The sequence below is a fragment of the Delphinus delphis genome, chromosome 1 (assembly GCF_949987515.2).
Source record: "Delphinus delphis chromosome 1, mDelDel1.2, whole genome shotgun sequence".
Classification (NCBI taxonomy): domain Eukaryota; kingdom Metazoa; phylum Chordata; class Mammalia; order Artiodactyla; family Delphinidae; genus Delphinus; species Delphinus delphis.
In genome coordinates this window covers 92,758,760-92,780,975 of record NC_082683.1, presented here as the reverse complement: position 1 = coordinate 92,780,975, position 22,216 = coordinate 92,758,760, and positions in this window count along the sequence as shown.

Below are 22,216 nucleotides of genomic sequence, written 5' to 3'. Positions count from 1 at the left end.
ATTAAATGAAGGAAGATATGAAAACTATAATTCATCTACACAGTTTTGAGGAAGATATTTGTGACACAAGACTTTCATTCCCTGACTACTTCTCAAGTGAATACAAGGAATGAAAGAGTATTAAGCCCTATCATTCTTGTATCCAACTTCAGTGTGTATATATATATATATATATATATATATATATATATATATATATTCCATTTATTTATTCCAAATGGAATAAAGACCTAAATGTAAGACTGGATACTATAAAAGTCTTAGAGGAGGAAGGGGTGCCTTCAAGATGGTGAAGGAGTAAGACGTGGAGATCACCTTCCTCCCTACAAATACATCAGAAATACAACTACATGTGGAACAACAACTACAGAACACCTACTGAATGGTGGCAGAAGATCTCAGACTTCCCAAAAGGCAAGAAACTCCCCACATACCTGGGTAAGGCAAAGAAAAAAGGAAAAACAGAGACAAAAGAATAGGGACAGGACCTGCACCTCAGGGAGGGAGCTATGAAGGAGGAAAAGTTTCCACACACTAGGAAGCCCCTTCACTGGTGGAGATGGCGGTGAGTGGGGGGAAAGCTTCGGAGTCATGGAGGAGAGCACAGCAACATGGATGCAGAGGGCAACACGGAGAGATTCCCACACAAAGAATTGGTGCTGACCAGCACTCACCAGCCTGAGAGGCTTGTCTGTGCACCCACTGGGATGGGTGGGGGCTGGGAGCTGAGGCTCGGCTTGGGAGGTCAGATCCCAGGGAGAGGACTGGGGTTGGCTGCGTGAACAGAGCCTGAAGTGGCTGGTGCACCACAGCTAGCCAGGAGGGACTCTGGGAAAAACTCTGGACCTGCCTAAGAGTCAGGAGACCATTATTTCAGGGTGCACAAGGAGAGGGGATCAGAGCACCACCTAAACGAGCTCCAGAGATGGGCGCAAGCCATGGCTATGAGCACGGAACACAGAGACAGGCATGAAATGCTAAGTCTGATGCTACAGCCACCAAACATCCTGTGTGCAAGCAGAAGTCACTATTCATACTACCCCACCTCCCCGGGAGCCATTACAGCCCACCATGGCCACGGTCCCACTATCCAGAGAAAACTTCTCCAGGGGAACACACGGTACACTTCAGGGTGTTGCAATGTCACACAGGCCTCTGCCACTACAGCCTTGCCCCACATTCCATACCGATTCCTCCCCTAGGCCTGAATGAGCCAGAGCACCCTATTCAGCTACTAATTTAACGCCTTCTTTTCTGAGCAAAGAACAGATGCCCTCAGGTGACTTACACACAGAGGCAGGGTCAAATCCAAAGCTGAACCCCAGGAGCTCTGTGAACAAAGAAGAGAAAGGGAAATTTCTCCCAGCAGCCTCAGAAGCAGTGGATTAAATCTCCATAACCAACTTTATGTACACTGTATCTGTGGAATACCTGAATACACAACGAATCATCCCAAAATTGAGGTGGTGGACTTTGGGAGCAACTGTAGACTTGCGGTTTGCTTTCTGCATCTAATTTGTTTCTGGTTTTATGTTTATCTTAGTTTAGTATTTAGAGCTTATTATCATTGGGAGATTTGTTTATTGATTTGGTTGCTCTCGTCCGTTTTTTATTTTATTTATATAAATATATATATTTCCATTTTCTCTTTTTGTGAGTGTGTATGTGTATGCTTCTTTGTGTAATTTTGTCTGTATAGCTTTGTCTTTGTCATTTGTCCTGTGGTTCTGACTGCCCATTTTGTTTGTTTGCTTGTCTTAGTATCATTTTTAGCACTTGTTACCATTGGTGGATTTGTTTTTTAGTTTGGCTGCTCTCTTCTTTCGTTCTCTTTTTCTTTTTTTTAATTACTTTTTGTTTTCTTTTTAATATTTTTTTTCTATTTTAAAACCTATTTTATTTAATTTTATTTATTTATTCTTCTTTCTTTCTTTCTTTTTTATTTTTTTCTTCTCTTTTCTTCTGAACTGTGTGGCTGACAGGGTCTTGGTGCTCTGGCTGGGTGTCAGGCATGAGCTTCTGAGGTGGGAGAGCCTAGTTCAGGACATTGGTCCACCAGAGATCCCCCAGCACCACGTAATATCAAACAGCAAAAGCTGTCCCAGAGATATCCATGTCAATGTTAAGACCCAGCTCCACTCAATGACCAGCAATCTACAGTGCTAGACACCGTATGCCAAACAACTAACAAGACAGGAGCACAGCCCCACCCATTAGCAGAGAGGCTGCCTAAAATTATAAGTTCACAGACACCCCAAAACACACCACCAGACATGGTCCTGCTCACCAGAAACACAAGATCCAGCCACATCCAACAGAACACAGGCACCAGTCCCCTCCACCAGGAAGGCAACACAAACCACTGAACCAGCCTTAGCCACTGGGACCAGACACTAAAAAAAATGGGAACTACAAACCTGGAGCATGTGAAAAGGAGACACAAAACACAGTAAGTTAAGCAAAATGAGAACACAGAGAAACATACAGCAGATGAAGGAGCAAGGTAAAAACCCACCAGACCAAACAAATGAAGAGGAAATAGGCAGTCTACCTGAAAAAGAATTCAGAGTAATGATAGTAAAGATGACCCAAATCCTGGAAATAGAATGAAAAAAATACAAGAAACATTTAACAAGGAACTAGAAGAACTAAAGAGCAAACAAACAATGATGAACAACACAATAAATGAAATTAAAAATACTCTAGAAGGAATCAAGAGCAGAATAACTGAGGCAGAAGAACAGATGAGTGCCCTGGAAGATAAAATAGTGGAAATAACTACTGCATAGCAGAATAAAGAAAAAAGAACGAAAAGAATTGAGGACAGGCTCAGAGACCTCTGGGACAACATTAAACACAACAACTTTCGAATTATAGGGGTCCCAGAAGAAGAAGAGATAAAGAAAGGAACTGAGAAAATATTTGAAGAGATTAGAGTTGAAAACTTCCCTAATATGGGAAAGGAAACATTCAATAAGTCCAGGAAGCACAGAGAGTCCCATACAGGATAAATCCAAGGAGAAACACACCAAGACACATATTAATGAAACTATCAAAAATTAAGTACAAAGAAAAAATATTAAAAGCAGCAAGGGAAAAGCAACAAATAACATACAATGGAACCACAATAAGGTTAACAGTTGATCTTTCAGCAGAAACTCTGCAAGGCAGAAGGGAGTGGCAGGACATATTTAAAGTGATGAAAGGGAAAAACTTACAACCAAGATTACTCTACCCAGCAGGGATCTCATTCAGATTTGATGGAGAAATTAAAACCTTTACAGACAAGCAAAAGCTAAGAGAATTCAGCACCACCAAACCAGCTCTATAACAAATGCTAAAGGAACTTCTCTAGGCAGGAAACACAAGAGAAGGAAAACATTTACAATAACAAACCCAAACCAATTAAGAAAATGGTAATAGGAATGTACATATCAATAACTATCTTAAATGTAAAATGATTAAATGCTCCAACCAAAGAACAGTGGCTGGCTGAATGGATACAAAAACAAGACCCATACATATGCTGTCTACACAAGACCCACTTCAGACCTAGGGACACATAACAGACTGAAAGTGAGGGGATGGAAAAAGATATTCCATGAAATGAAAATCAAAAGAAAGCTGGAGTAGTAATTCCCATATCAGACAAAATAGACTTTAAAACAAAGAATATTACAAGAGACAAAGAAGGACACTACATAATGATCAAGGGATAAATCCAAGAAGAAGATATAACAATTATAACTATTTATGCACCCAACATAGGAGCACCTCAATACACAAGGCAAATGCTAACAGCCATATTAGGGGAAACTGACAGTAACACAATCATAGTAGATTTTAACACCCCACTTTCACCAATGGACAGATCATCCAAAATGAAAATAAATAAGGAAACACAAGCTTTTAATGATACATTAAACAAGATGGACTTAATTGATATTTATAGGACATTCCATCACAAACATCAGATTACACTTTCTTCTCAAGTGCTCATGGAACATTCTCAAGGATAGATCATATCTTGGGTCTCAAATCAAGCCTTGGTAATTTAAGAAAATTGAAATAGTATCAAGTAACTTTTCCAATCACAATGCTATGAGATTAGATATCAATTACAAAAAATATCTGTAAAAAAACACAAACACATGGAGGCTAAACAATACACTACTAAATAACCAAGAGATAACTGAAGAAATCAAAGAGGAAATCAAAAAATACCTAGAAACAAATGACAATGAAAACACGATGACACAAAACCTATGGGATGCAGCAAAAGCAGTTTTAAGAGGGAAGTTTATAGCAATACAATCCCACCTCAAGAAACAAGAAACAACTCAAATAAACAACATAACCTTACACGTAAAGCAATTAGAGAAAAAAGAACCAAAAATTCACAAAGTTAGCAGAAGGAAAGAAATCATAAAGATCAGATCAGAAATAAATGAAAAAGAAATGAAGAAAACGATAGCAAAGATCAATAAAACTGAAGCTGGTTCTCTGAGAAGATAAAAAAAATTGATAAACTATTAGCTAGACTCATCAAGAAAAAAAAGGGAGAAGACTTAAATCAATAGAATTAGAGATGGAAAAGGAGAAGTAACAACTGACACTGGAGAAATACAAAGGATCATGAGAGATTACTTCAAGCAACTATATGCCAATAAAACGGACAACCTGGAAGAAATGGACAAATTCTTAGAAGCACAACCTTCTGAGACTGAACCAGGAAGAAATAGAAAATATAAACAGTCCAATCACAAGCACTGAAATTGAGACTGTGATTAAAAATCTTCCAACAAACAAAAGCTCAGGACCAGACGGCTGCACAGGCGAATCCTATCAAACACTTAGAGAACAGCTAACACCTACCCTCTCAAACTCTTCCAAAATATAGCAGAGAGAGGAACACTCCCAAACTCATTCTACTAGGCCACCATCACCCTGATAGCAAAACCAGAGGAAGATATCACAAAAAAAGAAACCTATAGGCCAATATCATTGATGAATATAGATGCAAAAATCCTCAACAAAGTACTAGCAAACAGAATCCAACAACATATTAAAAGGATCAGACACCATGACCATGTGGGGTTTATCCTATGAATGCAAGGATTCTTCATTATACAGAAATCAATCAATATGATAAACTATATTAACAAATTGAAGGAGACAAAACATATGATCATCTCAATAGATGCAGAAAAAGCTTTCAACAAAACTCAACACCAATATATGTTAAAAACCCTCCAGAAAGTAGGCATAGCGGGAACTTACCTCGACATAATAAAGTCCATATATGACAAATGCACAGCCAACATCATTCTCAATGGTGAAAAACTGAAACCATTTCCACTAAGATCAGGAACAAGACAAGGTTGCCCACTGTCACCACTATTATTCAACATAGTTTTGGAAGTTTTAGCCACAGCAATCAGAGAAGAGAAAGAAATAAAAGGAATCCAAATCATAAAAGAAGAAGTAGAACTGTCAGTGTTTGCAGATTACATGATACTATACATAGAGAATCCTAAGGATGATACCAGAAAACTACTAGAGCTAATCAATGAATTTGGTAAAGTAGCAGGATACAAAATTAATTCATAGAAATCTGCATTCCTATACACTAATGATGAAAAATCTGAAAGAGAAATTATGGAAACACTCCCATTTACCATTGCAACAAAAAGAATAAAATACCTAAGAATAAATCTACCTAGGGAGAAAAAAGACCTGTATGCATAAAACTATAAGACACTGATGAAAGAAATTAAAGATGACACAAAGAGATGGAGAGATATACCATGTTCTTGGATTGGAAGAATCAACATTGTGAAAATGACTATCCTACCCAAAGCAATCTATAGATTCAATGCAATCCCTATGAAACTACCAATGGCATTTTTCACAGAACTAGTAGAAAAAATTGCACAATTTGTATGGAAACACAAAAGACCGCACATAGCCAAATCAATCTTGAGAAAGAAAAGCAGAGCTGGAGGAATCAGACTCCTGGACTTCAGATTATACTACAAAGCTACAGTAATCAAGAAATTATGGTACTGGCAGAAAAACAGAAATATAGATTAATGGAACAGGATAGAAAGCCCAGAGATAAACCCATGCACATATGGTCAACTTATCTTTGATAAAGGAGACAAGAATATGCAATGGAGAAAAGACAGCCTCTTCATATGTGGTGCTGGGAAAACTGGACAGCTACACATAAAAGAATGAAATTAGAGCACTCCCTAACACCATACAGAAAAATAAACTCAAAATGGATTAGAGACCTAAATGTAGGACTGGACAGTATAAAACTCTTAGAGGAAAACACAGGCATAACACTCTATGACATAAATCACAGCAAGATCCTTTTTGACCCACCTCCTGGAGAAATGGAAATAAAAACAAAAATAAATAAATAGAACCTAATGAACCTTAAAAGCTTTTTCACAGCAAGGAAACCATAAACAAGATGAAAAGGCAACCTTCAGAATGGGAGAAAATATTTGCAAATGAAACAACTGACAAAGAATTAATCTCCAAAATTATAAGCAGCTCATGCAGCTCAATATCAATAAAAAACAACCCAATCCAAATATGGGCAGAAGACCTAAACAGACATATCTCCAAAGAAGATATACAGATTGCCAACAAACACATGAAAGGATGCTGAATATCACTAATCATTAGAGAAATGCAAATCAAAACTACAATGAGGTATCACCTCACACCAGTCAGAATGGCCATCATAAAAAAATCTACAAACAATAAATGCTGGAGAGGGTGTGGAGAAAAGGGAACCCTCCTACACTGTTGCTGGGAATGTCAATTGGTGCAGCCATTGTGGCAAAAGTATGGAGGTTTCTCAAAAAACTAAAAATGGAGCTACTCCTTCACTAATTTCTGTGCCTTCATGGGAAATTATTTGTTATCAGTTGATGGAGGAAGAAAAATATCTCAGATCCGGTTTGCAGATGGATATGCTGGCACCAGAAAGAAGTAGTCTAAAATTATATTACAATTTATTCAGGGGTGGCCCTGAAAGACAGTGGTAAATAGGATTTGTTCCAGTGAGAACTACTTCAGGCAGTCTATCTAGCATATCTGATTGTCTGTTTAAGTGATTGCCAGAGGAACAGATTTTCATGGTTCATGGGCAGTGTCAATGTGATGACTGATTAGGGACTTGAGATAAACAAGATTTGGTGATATGGAAATATTTTTAAAAAGTCATGTAGATTGACTTCTCTAAAAGGGCATTGCTTGGCAGTATAATTTTCCCCTGTTAGTACTCACCAAAAAGTCTACTGAAAATGAGTTTTTCTATAATCAGGTAGACAAAATGACCCATTTTTTTGATGTCTATCATCTTCCTTCCTTATCTGCCTACAAAGTGGCCATAGTGAAAAATTCAAGCTTTTTGAATTCATGGGCTCAATAACAGGGTTCCCCATACCTCAGGATGACCTCATTACTCATATATAAGTATCAAATATGCTAAAATCAAAATCTGCTTTTGCAGAGCCCCTGATGTGGTCCTTCCATAAAGACATCAATCAGGCTCTTAGTGAAAAATTATGGAGGGGAGAGGGAATACAGATTTGATTTCCCTCTCTGTAATGCTTCTGCGGTACTGCTATTAATGGTTTGAGGAAGCCATTTATAATCCTGATATCACAAACTACATTGCTGTAACCAAAGAATATATTTCTTAAAAAACAAACAAACAATAGCAAAAAACAAAACCAAAAAACCCCCCAGTGCTCATGGATCATGAACTTCACTCATCCTATCAAATTTACCATCATCAGAGTCAGCTAGCCTGATATAATTGTGGAATAGTTTATTAAAGATTCAGCTATGGGGACTTCCCTGGTAGTGCAGTGGTTAAGAATCTGCCTGCTGATGCAGGGGACACGGGTTTGAGCTCTGGTCTGGGAAGATCCCACATGCCGTGGAGCACCTAAGACCGTGCGCCATGACTACTGGGCCAGCACTCTAGAGCCCGCGGCAACCGCAACTACTGAGCCCATGCGCCTAGAGCCCGTGCTCCACAACAAGAGAAGCCACCGCAATGAGAATCCCGCACACCGCAATGAGGAGTAGACCCTGCTCGGCACAACTAGAGAGCCCGCACGCAGCAATGAAGACGCGATGCAGCCAAAATATAAATAAATAAATTTATTTTAAAAAATAGTTTCAGCTATGGAGGCTACTGAAAAAAAAATCCAGTGAAGCTGGGGTACTGTCCTACACAATATAGTATATGGTTTGAAACAATAACAATTATAGTGTTATTTGGAGTGCAGGTGATCCTTCTTACTATATTATTTAACTATTAGCTTGCAAAACCTTTGTTTTCTCTTCCCACAATCTTGGGCTCTTTTTGCCTAGGTTTCTTATATCCTAATGGAGAAAAACTTTCAAAATGGGATACAACGTTGGTCTTCTTGAGTTTAGTTGAGATTGCCAACAGGCTCCTCATGCCCTTGAACTAACAGAACAGAGTGATTGATTCCAAATACCAAGTGGAAATAAGGTTTCTGGTATTCAGTGGAGGCAGGAAAAACTATGAATGGAACCTAAATGCTTTACTGGGCACTCCTTGGTATTTGGTAAGTGGTAGGTGCGAATAGAAAAATAGTAATTCAATAAATGCAAAATCATAAAGGACTCAAACCCTTCAAAAATGATTTGTCACACCACCAGAGAATCCTAACCAGCTGAGAAGTTAGCTGTGAGTGATGGAAGATAATGTAGGTAAAAAAGAAAGGAAGTGATAAATATCAACTACAGCCTTTTGACTACTCACGAAATATGAGCTGCATTACCAGTGTATATTTCTGTTATGCATACATCAAACATTTTATCTATTTGTTTGTATGTATGCTTAAATATCTCCCTTCCTTTCCCATTTAGAATGAGGATTTTTAATGATGTCTAATTTCACTTTCATAGGTCACCAGAAAATCACTAGAAGCCACATACATAACTGATAAGGAAAATGCGTATTACTTAGAATTCCTGGAATTGAGAAGACTACTATAATTGTTGGGATTTTGTGTCTACCCTTTCTTCAGAGACAGTGAGAATGTCTCCAATTTTAATAGGTATTACCTTATACTAATCAAAATCATAAAGTTTTATGGTTGAAGAATTAAAATTGATGTGAAGTAGAAGATGAAGAAACATGTATTTGGTATGGATATATATTTTAAAAAGCAAGATAATAATAAATTAAAAAATTCTGAAAGTACTTTGCTCTAGAGGGTTGAGGATGGGATAAGAGAGGAAAATATCAGTTTATTCAATAATCCTGGTGATGTTTTAATTCTTCTGTTGGATTTTGGAATTATTAGGATTCATTGTATTACCATGCTTTATAATTTTGATATATAATATATATATTCTATTATATGCATCAAAAATTCACTCTTTGGCTATAACCTCTTATCCTTCCCAGTATTTTTTAACTTATTCTTATATGTCCTTGAAATCATATGAATCATCATTTTCTAGGTCCTTTACTCTCTCCTCATTTGGCTTCCTTCTATCTTCAACTTCTTTATCCAATATATTACATTATTCTTAATTTTACCATATTTTTACCAATATTGTCCATTTTTCTGATTTTAATTTTGCACCAACTGAAGTGATCATTACATGTTGACTCCCCCAAAAAAGAATATAACTCCTCTTCCTGTCTTCCCAATCACAACGAAACATCACCAACCATGTACCCATTGCCCACATCATTCTTTTTAATCTTACAATTTCCCCCATCTTCACATTCATAACACTGGTCTAGCTCTCCAACATATCCTGTCTAGATAACTTAGACATTTTTGTAATTCAATGTGCACTTCAAAGTAAAATTTCATGCTTCAAGGTATATTCAAAATGATTTTTCAAAAGTGTGCTTGTAAATTTTCTTACATTCTTTAATGGCACCTTATTGTTTTAAGATAAAATAATTATAATGGAATACTATATAATAATTTAAAATGTCTAAAAAACTATGAAATGATATTGGAAAATACTCAGGCTATATTTGCAATCAAATGCATGTCACAAAGAGTTTATATAGCTTAATTTGAGTTTTGTAAAAATTAATGTTTATGCATATATACATATAAATCATTCTATATCTATCCAGGACTGTTTTTCTTTCTTTCAACATATCTATTACCTCTCTACCCACACATATAAAAGAAAACACTATGGAGAACAACATCCAAATTTTAAGAGTGTCTCTCCCTGAATTAAGGAGTTATGAGCTATTTTTCTTTCTTGTTTACACGTTCCTAAATTTTCCAAATTATCTACGAGTCGTCAGTGCTTTCCATTTTTTTTACAATATGTTTCTATTGACATAATAAGAAAAATCAGTTTGAGATAAATAATATATGATTTCCCCTTATAACCTCCTAGTTGATCATGAATTTTCCTACTTTTCTTCAAAAAAAATGGAAAAAACAGAGAAATCCTGTTTTTAATCCCTGCTCCTTTGTACGAAGTAAATGTCAGCTAACTTCACTTTGCCAGATGTGAGGCATTTATCCATGAATGTTTGCTCATTTGACAATATTAGCTCTGGCTTAAGTCAAATGTTACTTATAGGGGAAGGGGAAAACATTGGTATTTAAAGCATCCTCACTTATATATGCCATACACACACACATACACACACACACACACACACACACACACACACACTTTTCTCTGTGTCTGTTCAGATCGTATCCAGTACTTGCTTAGGCTCCAAATAGGATTTTGAGGGTTTTCCTTACAAATTATTCTATATATATCTTACCACCTAATTAGTGGTGATGGTCACCACAGTATGGTAGTATGACCAAACACCAGATTTCGAGAATAGGGTACAATGATCACTACTGAAGAGATTAGGGCACTAGATTTGAAAGTTTTCCCTCTCACATCTCTGTACCGCTCCCAACCTGTCCCATCCAAAAAACTTAAAAAAGTGTCTCATGGACAAATGGAGCTTCCAGAACTCTTTTGATTGGTATACTTTGAAAATGACGTTGCTCCACTGTTTCCACATGTTTTAGCCACCCTTATGCTAAATCCTCTCTTTTGGCACATAGTCAGTCCAAGTACATACTATGTGACAGACACTATTACTGGTCCTGGACAAATCATGCTCAGTAGGCAAGAACCCAAGCCCTCAAGGAGCTCTCTCATTCTACTTTTCCTAAAATAATACCACTGGCATATCTAGAGCAGTAGCTTTATACTCATGCCTGTGAATTCATTATTAAGTCTTGCACTGCATGTGGTTCACGAAGAAAATTTATTTCTCCCTTCTTCCTTGAAGATTTTTAAAGAAAATTTAAGATAGCCAGTCCAAGTTGTTTTTCATGAGAAGAATGAAAATCTACGTTCATGCTATACCAACTCTTTTCCAAGCTTTAGCATAAATTTCCAAAATAATACTTTAAGATGCATAGTATAAATCATATTTTCACTTGAGAAAGATGCATGCCTATATAGCTCAAGAATTCCTATCACCATAAGGAAAATTTGGGTATCCATCATCTTAATTTATGCTCCTATATACAGCTTTAAGATACTAGAAAGACTGAGGTTGAAATTAAAACTGAAACAGAGGCTTTGTACAGGCAATAGCATTCCATTCACTGGTTGAAAGGGCAATCAAATATGCACTTTGAGGCCATACATACCTGAGTTTGAATATTTTCTTTGTCAATCACTAGTGCTATAACCTCTGATAAGTTATTATATTTTAATTAAACTGGGATAATAATAATCACCTTACAGGATTTTGAGAACATTAAATGAGATCGTATATATAAAGTTACTACCACGTAAAAAGGAAAGAACTCAATAAATGGTAGTTTCTCTTTGTTTCTATAAATAGTGTTGATGGTTAAAAGGAGTTAAGAGCACTTTATGGGCTCAAATTGTACCCCACCACTGTGATAATTTGGTGTCCTAATTTACAAACCCTTTTGCTCTTAGAGATGAAAGGATTGGATGAGTGAAAGGATTGGATGAATTTTGATATATAAAGAAGAGTGGCTGGGGAGTGTAGTTAATAGCATTTATTATTATTTTATTTAATGAACAAAAGGAGCCCTCCCCACCAGAGGTAACTGTATAACTGCTATGTCTGTGAATTTGGTAAGATATTTGTAAGGAAATGATACATTTTCCAATCCCTTTGCTAAAGTAGATTAAGAAATCAAACATTTGAACATGAATCATCTCCCTTTATTCAATCTCAATGCTTATTCTTACTTGGGGAACTAACTCATGAAAGAACAAAACCATCCTGTAATTACACACTGGAAATTAATTTTTCTGGGACAAAAGCAATAGCATAACCAAATTCAGCAAAATCAGCCATTACTTCTTTTAGCCATCAGCAGGGTATGTCCTCCCCATCCTGGAGTTTTCATAGTTGTGTCCAAGACATTTCAGTTTACTTTGCTTCAGTTCATTACTAGCTCAGTTATTTTTCACTCTTCTCTATGTCTCTTCTACCCACCGTTTTTACTCATAGGGAGAGATTCTCAAGAGTTTCTTGAGCCTTGTTTCTTACCTAAGAGCTATATTTTACTCTTCCCACCTCTGAAAAGTTACTTTCTAGCCTCTGATAAGTTATGACCTCTGATAGCCTTCTTTAATAAATCCTTGAACTAAATAAGTTTTTCAATATCTTATTTTTAATTGATACATCCTTAAGACAATATCTTGATTTATTATTATTTTAGATACCAATGGAAAAATATTTCTGTAAAATTATTTCCTTTGTAGTCTTACTTTGAAAATAAGAATTTCAAAACAATGTGGAAAGGTAATAAATGTATATTAATAAATGTATATGTGTGTTATGTGTATCTTATGTATGTGTATGAATATAATATAATGTTATAATATTATATATTATATAATATTGGATCAATAATCCTTAAAAACATTCTTCTTCTTTTCTCTGTCCTTTAAAGTCTGCTTTACTAGTTAAATATATTTTCTAGGTAACAACACACATTTACAGGAATGGATAGGGATGATGGAATTTGCAATGTCTTAAATGTGGATGTTAGTTTTGAACGCTTATATGCATGCATATGTGCACACCTACACATATACATTTTTATTGTGCATTCCTTACTTCAACCTAATATTCATCCATGTCAGACTCTTGGCTGTATAAGGTGAGAGGGATGAGGTTGGTGATTGAAGTCTTGGTGATAGAAGCACAGCACTCTGAGGACTTCAGGAAAGCTTTTTACTCAATTCTCCTCCTTTAGAAGTTTACATTTTCTGTTTCATCTCTGGGATTGAGTTTAGTGACATTCACACATTGAAAGTCTGTAGAAATGCCATGGGAACTGCTTAACAGCATTCAGATGAGGAGATGGCATTTGAGTCCCCAACATCAGGCCTGCCTCTTTCATATTAGAAATCTTAATCAGGTGAACTTAGAGGGTAGTTGGAAAAGAGGCCATCTACATATCTGTTTTCACCAGTAAAAGCTGCATCCTATTTTTGAATCTAATCTAAAAGTTAGACACCTGAATAATTTTCATTTGCTTGGCATGCCTAAGGTAGTAAAATGGCTGGGTCTTTGAAACAATATGTAGAACTTATATTTTTCTACAATTGTTCTACTGCATGGACCCATTTCATAAATTACATATTTTTGCTACAGTTATCTACTTTACGATTCTGGCCATTTTACTCAACATTAAGTGACCAGCATGTTTCAAATTATATTACAGGATTTTTTGGCATTTTATGAAAGAAAAATTAAGCAGTTGACGATGAACTGTAATCACAGCCAAGCTGCTTTATAATTAATATTCGGTGCTTGAAATGGGTAGATTTCATTGTAACTTATATGTAATTTAATTGAAATGTTGCAGTAATACTTCCACCATTAAATATTTCTAGAATTCCAAATCTACCTGAGATGCATAATGTTACAAGCAATGCAGATATTTTCTCTTTCATTCAGTGGTAAATAATTCATTCAGTAGAGTGAAATTAACAAAGATACGAGAAATGAATATAAAAGCAAATGACTGAATTGGAAAAGTAATAAAAATGTAATCACTGAAACTGTGAGGTGAGGTACTTCGCAATGTTAGCACTTTGAATAGTTGTTAAAATATAAAATAATTCCATTGCATGATATTTTTAAATTCACACAAAACAACTGATTTAAATTTGAAATATTTGCCGTACAAAGAACCTCACCCTATAGACAAGATGTTTAAGGTTAAATATAATAGAGACATAAATCTTCTGTAAGTCTTATTAAAGGAGAAATATCTGCAGTATCTGAGTTAGATTTCTTTCAACCAAAAACTCCCATTCAGAAATGTTAGCATTCTGACATGATGACAAATTACTCGAACAAATGCTAAATAGTTAAATGGACAGGTGATGGATGGCCTCATAAGTCTTGCAGGGCAACCTGTGTAAGATACTAATTGGTTCTGTGGAACTGGTTTTAGTCAATAAATTCAGTTGAGAGATTTTTTGTGTGTTAGACATCCTTAAAGAATGCAGTGCTGTAGGTGACAAAACACTTGCCACATATTAGGCCACCAACCACTTTATTACATCCAGTGTGCATGATACCTCTTTTCTTAAATCTAGCCTACATTCAAATGATAAATATTTATTATTAATCCCCAATAGTGAGATTCTTTATGGGTTACCATTTGACCTTTGAGACTACCTATTTTTCATGCTCCAAAAGATTCCTCAATTTTTTTCTTCTTCCAGAAAGCAACCCAAATTAGGTTTTTCAAATAAAATTTAAGTGATAAAGTTTTTTTTTTAATTTTTCTATAGGATCAGAATACAAAGAATATTTGTTCCTTTCAATATATGTAAAATATTAGCAGATCTAATATTTTTAGGACAAATTCTCTTTTCCTCTTCTTTTTAAAAATCATAAAATTGTGTAATATTTATCAAATTTATTTTCAAATTTCCAGAATCTTGTTTAGAGGAAGGAAGGAAGAAAGAAGGAAGGAAGGAAGAAGGAAGGAAGGAAAGAAGGGAGAGAGAAAAGGATTAACTTCCAATTGACTGTGTCCTTAGGAACTCACTAAGAAACTAAGACTATACATTTTGGATTGAGAGAGAAATACTAACAAACGAATCTGTTCATTCTTTGCAACTGCTCCAGACCTTTTTGTACGATAACAGAGAAGGTCAATTACCGATTCCAGTAGTCCACTGGATAATGAAAGTTTTTTTGAACACCAAACTGTGTTTCCATTTTCAAAATATCCCAGACAGTCTCCAATCCCTCCTTCAAGACTGAGCTAGGACTATGAGTTGGAATATTTCCTCTGTCCACAAATACCCCATCCCTAAACAAAGAAGAAATGAGATGCTCTGTAGACAATAAGCAAACAGGCTCGCAACTGGATTGCCTCAGTTTAGACTTAACTCTAAGATTTACTACTGTGTGACCTTGAGCAAGTTACTTTATCTCTTTGTGCCTCAGTTTCCTTATCTGTAAAACTGGAGTATTATTAGTACTGGATTTATAAGTTCATAACTGCTTTATATGTAAATCACTCACACCAGCATCCAGAACACAGTAGCACTCAAAGATTTCAGCTATTATTATTACTATTACCATTATGTGCATTTTCTTCACAAACTTAGCCTTATAAACTTTCTGTGAAAAGAAGTTTTTAACGTGGAGATTTACGCTTATTATTATAATCATTATAAAGTAAAAAGTAAAGTAAATAGGGAACAGAATATGTATTAACATATACATAATTTTAATTGCATATCTATGAAAACTCATCTTTCTGTTTTAAGGATACTTCTTTTAGCATGCCCAAGTATTCTCTCTGTATACATTAGATACAGCTAAATCTATGCTAGCTAAGAAAAATGAAAGTTTATCTAATTAGCTTAGAAATTTCTGATAGCATGTTGAATTAACCTGGTAACATATACTCCTGACCTGAAAACCTGATTGCTGCTTTTATGTTGTGAATTTTATCAGGAAATCACAGCTTTTTCTGCTTTTTATGAACAGCCTAAATCTAACCATAGCCATAATGTAAATAGAAGAAAATTTGCTCATTGAAATAACCAACCTGAAATAAACAAACAAAATAAATTAAAAAGTATTGCACAAGTTAAAAATACGTTTAGCTCTCTATAATGACATCAATATCAATAAGAATCAATCCTGACTTACACTGCATTAAACAAATAGGAGTCAATATTTCTCATATATGAAGGAATAACAAAGTAGGAAGCTTGTGACATTAGTTCAAGCGCTAAAATTTGTAACCATTCATGGTGTCATTTAACTAGACTTACTGTGGTGATTATTTTACAACATATACAAATACTGAATCACTATGTTGTACATCTGAAACTAAAATAATGTTCTATAACAATAAAAAATTTGAAAAAAAAAAAAGAGTTCAAACATATTGGTCTTAGAATCCCTGTGTTTCTCTTTTCCTTTCTCTCATGGTGGCATGAAGGTTGATGCAACTCTAGGCTTCATGTGTGGGTTTCAAAGAGGAAGACAGACATGAATGGCACAAGCTGCATTTGTTTCTATTTTAGGAAATGGAAAATCCTTCTTAAAAGTGTTCAGTACCTTCTGCTTACATTTCATTGATCAGATCTGTGTCACATGGCCATGCCTCTGCAATGGAGCTGGGAAAAATGAGTATGCATCCTTCCAGTCTAGAAATTGGAAGTGGCAAGAAAGAGTAGTTGGTCTATATCTGGTTAGCCAACAAACAATATCATCACAAAAATATTGTTCAATTAGAAAAGAAAAAACTCTTGACAATATTTGAAAAAGTTTTTCCCCTCTTGTCAAATTGAGGTTTTTAAAAAATTATTGGGACTTCCCTGGCAGTCCAGTGGTTAAGACTTCACTTTCCAATGCAGGGGGTGAGGGTTTGATCCCTGGTCAGGGAGGTAAGATCCCACATGCCTTGTGGCCAAAAAACCAAAACATAAAACAGAAGTAATATTGTAACAAATTCAATAAAGACTTTAAAAAAGGTCCACATGAAAAAAAAAATCTTAAAAAAAAAGAAAAATTATTGTCATCTTTGGTCTCTAGTGTATATCAGTTATATTGTACTTTGGTATATTCAAAACATTTTTAAAAGTTTAGATGAAAGTGAGGGTAGTTTCTTAAGCTAAGAATTAAATGACCCAGTAGAGTATATCAGAAAAATCATTATTCCTATACCAATGTTAATCAATAAGTCCACTAAATTATATGTAATAGATTGAATCGAGAAATTGCATATCTGACTTGCCAGAATGAATGTATTGACAAATTGAATTGTCGTACTTTGATGTATAAAATTGTGAATTAATCTTTTCATTATTCACAATTTCTCAAGAAAGTCTTATGTTTCTGTTATTCTTAGAAAAATTTCACAACCCTTTCCAACAGAATATATAAAACTATGTAAAATTATAGAATTGTATTTAGGGAGGCAAAAGTGCAAAACAGTAGAATATCAGAAAGAAGGCTAAGCATTCAAATTAGAAACATTTTCTCAGTAAATGAAATTAAAATGCATATGAATGCAAAAAACTAGTCTGAATCATCAGTTTCTGACACATCTCATAATAAAATAATTTTAATTTATTTATAGTATCAACGGTATTGATGTTAATGGCAAATTTGATCTATTGTTCCTGAAACCAACATTGCATATTTTGAGCACTCATTTCGAGAACACATTTCATTTTTTATATTTATTTATTCACCAAGAAAATAAACATGTTGTATTTACAACAATTAAAAATCATTTTAGGGGTAGTTATAGCTCATTCAGTAGCTAAAAAGGAAGTTATAATTTGATTTTTGTAAACTGACTATATTCTAATACTCTTCTCTAACTAGGCTCTATTCCCCTCCATATAAAAACAATCAAATAAACTTAAGCCATCTAATAATAAACATAAGGTTATAATAATAAAATTACATGCTATTTTCTAAATATATTCTTATTAAATAATTATTATGGAAAATAGTTTATGTGTTACTGGTAAAAAAATCTAATAATTTTTGGTTGACATTGAAACATCATGTGACATTTAGCTATCAAGCCAATAAACTTTGAGAGGTGAAATATATTTTTGAAGAAAGTATCATCTTTGTGTTGCTTTTAAGAAAACTAAAGTCATTACAGCTATTTATTACAATCAGAAATATAAGGGAAAAATGCCTATAAAAAGATCTGGTTAATTTTGTCTAACACTGAATTTTAACTCTATATGCAATTAACAGATAGTGGCTTACATTAAAATGTTTTTCATGGAAATTAACAAATTCATGTGAACATCATAATGATTAATTATTATAAAGAAAATTATTTTAAACTTAACACACTATGCTTCACTGAGGACATCTAAGAATCAAAGAAGCATAGATAATATGACAGGATACAGAAAAGGAGGGCAGCAAAATTTAAAAACTGGTAAAAATTAAGCACAAAGGAACATCACTCCAGTAGGAACTGGAGATTATATTCTTCAAATATTAAACAAACATCTCCAACTGTGTCTTACAAACTTTATATAATAATATAATTCAGATTCTTGTCTCTATATTATACTTTAAAAAATCAATTATTTTCAAACACCTTTGTTGAAATATGCTGTAACTGACATATACAAAATTTCATGTATTTAAAGTGTACATTTTGATTTTTTTTTGTATGTATACATCCATGAAACCAGCGCAAAAATCAAGGTGGTAAGATGTCAACACCCTCCTCGTAATTCTTCTCTCTTGTCCAAACTCTCCTTTTCCAGGCAACCCTTCATCTTCTTTGTCACTATAGATTAGTTTGCATTTTCTAGAGTGTTATATAAATAGAATCATAAATATATACTCATTTTTCTCCCTGATTTATTGCACTCAGTGTAATTATTATGAGATTTATCTTGTGTATATCAGTCTTTCATTCTGGTTTATTGCAAGAAGTACTCCACTGTATGGGTATACAGTGAATTATCATTATTCATGGTAGTTATGTTCTACACAGTCCCAGCAAAGCCTGGATTAGCAAATAGTCCATTGCCCTTAGGAAAAAATGTAGGGTTAGTTTTCTACCAGCCTCTGATCACATTTTCATCAACCAATCAATACATAATCATGTTTTATGTGTATTCTGTTTAAGGGCACCTTATTTAACATGTATTTTGATTCATTAGCATTGAATTTACAGCCAATAGAGCTACAACTCATGCCTAAAAGTAGCTTGTCTGACACACCAATTTTCGCTGTGAAGCACAGCACTGAACAGCACTTCAGAACTGATTGGGGGTCATTTGAAACAGTGAAATCACCAACAGAAAGCACAGAAATGCAAAAAAACCCAAACAACAAAAAAACAAACAAAGAAAAAAACCCATGGTATTAAATACACAGTGAAAAGATTTGCTTATAGCGTGAGAGCTGAAACAAGAGCTTGCTTGTCCTGAGCTGGGAAAGGAGGTGCGTTTGAGTGAGTCAAATTTTTCACTGCTCTGTACTCGCATGTTTCCTCCAGTGCCCATGAAATTGCCAGAAGTACTGATTTGGGGGTTACAAATAAAATTTAGCTGGTAGTAGAGTTCACAAATGCTGAATTTGCAAGTATGGAATCAAAAATAATGAAGATCGACTGTATCACAATTTGTTTATCCATTCACCCATTGATACATGTTTGTGTTGTTTTACAGATTTTTGCTATTACAAATCATGCTATTGTGAGTATTCATGTACAGTTGTTGGTATGAACATATGCTGTCTTTCTTCATAGGTGTATGCCCAAGAGTGCAATAGCCAAATCATATAGCACGTGAAGGTTTAACTTTTAAGAAACTGTCAAACTGTTTTCCAAAGTTATATCATTTTACATTCTCACCAGCAGGATATGAGAGTTTCAGTTGCTCCAGATCATTGCCATTGGTACAATCAGCGTTTTCAATTTTATCCATCCCTGTAGGTGTGAGGTTGTATATCACTGAAGTTTTAACTTGCATTTTCATAAAAATTTATGATGCTGAGCATGTGTTCATGTGCATTTTGCTATCTTTAATCTTCTTTGCTGAAGTGTCTTTTCAAATTCTCTGCCCATTTTAAATTTTTTAAATTGTTTTCTTACTGAGTTTTGAGAGTTTGCTTATGTATTATGGATACATAAAATATGCTTAGTAAGTATTTTCTCTCAGTCTCTGGCTTGCCTTTTTATTTATTCTATAAAAGCATCATTTTGTATTTTCAGAAAGTCATTTCATCAATATATCCTATAATGAATTATTTGGTGCTGTATCTTAGGAACCATAACATAAGCCAAGGTTACGAAATAAACTCCTATGTTTTATTTTAGACTTTTTATTTTTTTTAGTTATTTCTGAGATATACATTTTAAAGTAATAACTAGAATTATGACTTATTATACCAGAACATAAGATTTTTAGAAATTTCATGTAATGTCTGAAACATTTATTTTAACACATTTCCATACAAATAACTGAAAGAAAGTTTAGTATTACTTGTTTTGTATGTTTGTTTCTTTTTTCATACTGCAGGTTCTTATTAGTCATCAATTTTATACACATCACTGTATACATGTCAATCCCAATCACGCAATTCAGCACATCACCATCCCCACCCCACCGCAGTTTTTCCCCCCTTGGTGTCCATACGTTTGTTCTCTACATCTGTGTCTCAACTTCTGCCCTGCAAACCGGTTCATCTGTACCGTTTTTCTAGGTTCCACATATATGCGTTAATATACTATATTTGTTTTTCTTTTTCTGACTTATTTCACTCTGTATGACAGTCTCTAGATCCATTCATGTCTCAATAAGTGACTCAATTTTGTTCCTTTTTATGGCTGAGTAATATTCCATTGTATATATGTACCACAACTTCTTTATCCATTCGTCTGTTGATGGGCATTTAGGTTGCTGCCATGACCTGGCTATTGTAAATAGTGCTGCAATGAATATTGGGGTGCATGTGTCTTTTTGAATTATGTTTTTCTCTGTGTATATCCCCAATAGTGGGATTGCTGGATCATATGGTAATTCTATTTTTAGTTTTTTAAGGAACATCCATACCATTCTCCATAGTGGCTGTATCAATTTACATTCCCACCAACAGTGCAAGACGGTTTCCTTTTTTCCACACCTTCTCCAGCATTGGTTGTCTATAGATTTTCTGATGATGCCCATTCTAATGGGTGTGAGGTGATACCTCATTGTAGTTTTGATTTGCATTTCTCTAATAATTAGTGATGTTGAGCAGCTTTTCATGTGCTTCATGGCCATCTGTATGTCTTCGTTGGAAAAATGTCTATTTAGGTCTTCTGCCCATTTTTGGATTGGGTTGTTTGTTTCTTTAATATTGAGCTGCGTTAGCTGTTTATATATTTTGGAGATTAATGCTTTGTCCGTTGATTCATTTGCAAATATTTCTCCCATTCTAAGGGTTGCCTTTTCATCTTGTTTATGGTTTCCTTTGCTGTGCAAAAGCTTTGAACTTTCATTAGGTCCCATTTGTTTATTTTTGTTTTTATTTCCATTTCTCAAGGAGGTGGGAAAAAAAGGATCTTGCTGTGATTTATGTCATAGAGTGTTCTGCCTATGTTTTCCTCTAAGAGTTTGATAGTGTCTGGCCTTACATTTAGGTCTTTAATCCATTTTGAGTTTATTTCAAAAGAAGATATACAGATTGCCAACAAACACATGAAAGAATGCTCAACATCATTAATCATTAGAGAAATGCAAATCAAAACTACAATGAGATATCATCTCACACCAGTCAGAATGGCCACCATCAAAAAATCTAGAAACAATAAATGCTGGAGAGGGTGTGGAGAAAAGGGAACACTCTTGCACTACTGGTGGGAATGTAAATTGATATAGCCACTATGGAGAACAGTATGGAGGTTCCTTAAAAAACTAAAAATAGAACTACCATACAACCCAGCAATCCCACTACTGGGCATATACACTGAGAAAACGAGAATTCAAAAAGAGTCATGTACCAAAATGTTCATTGCAGCTCTATTTAAAAAAGCCAGGACATGGAAGCAACCTAAGTGTCCATCAACAGATGAATGGATAAAGAAGATATGGCACATATATACAATGGAATATTACTCAGCCATAAAAAGAAAGGGAATTGAGTTATTTG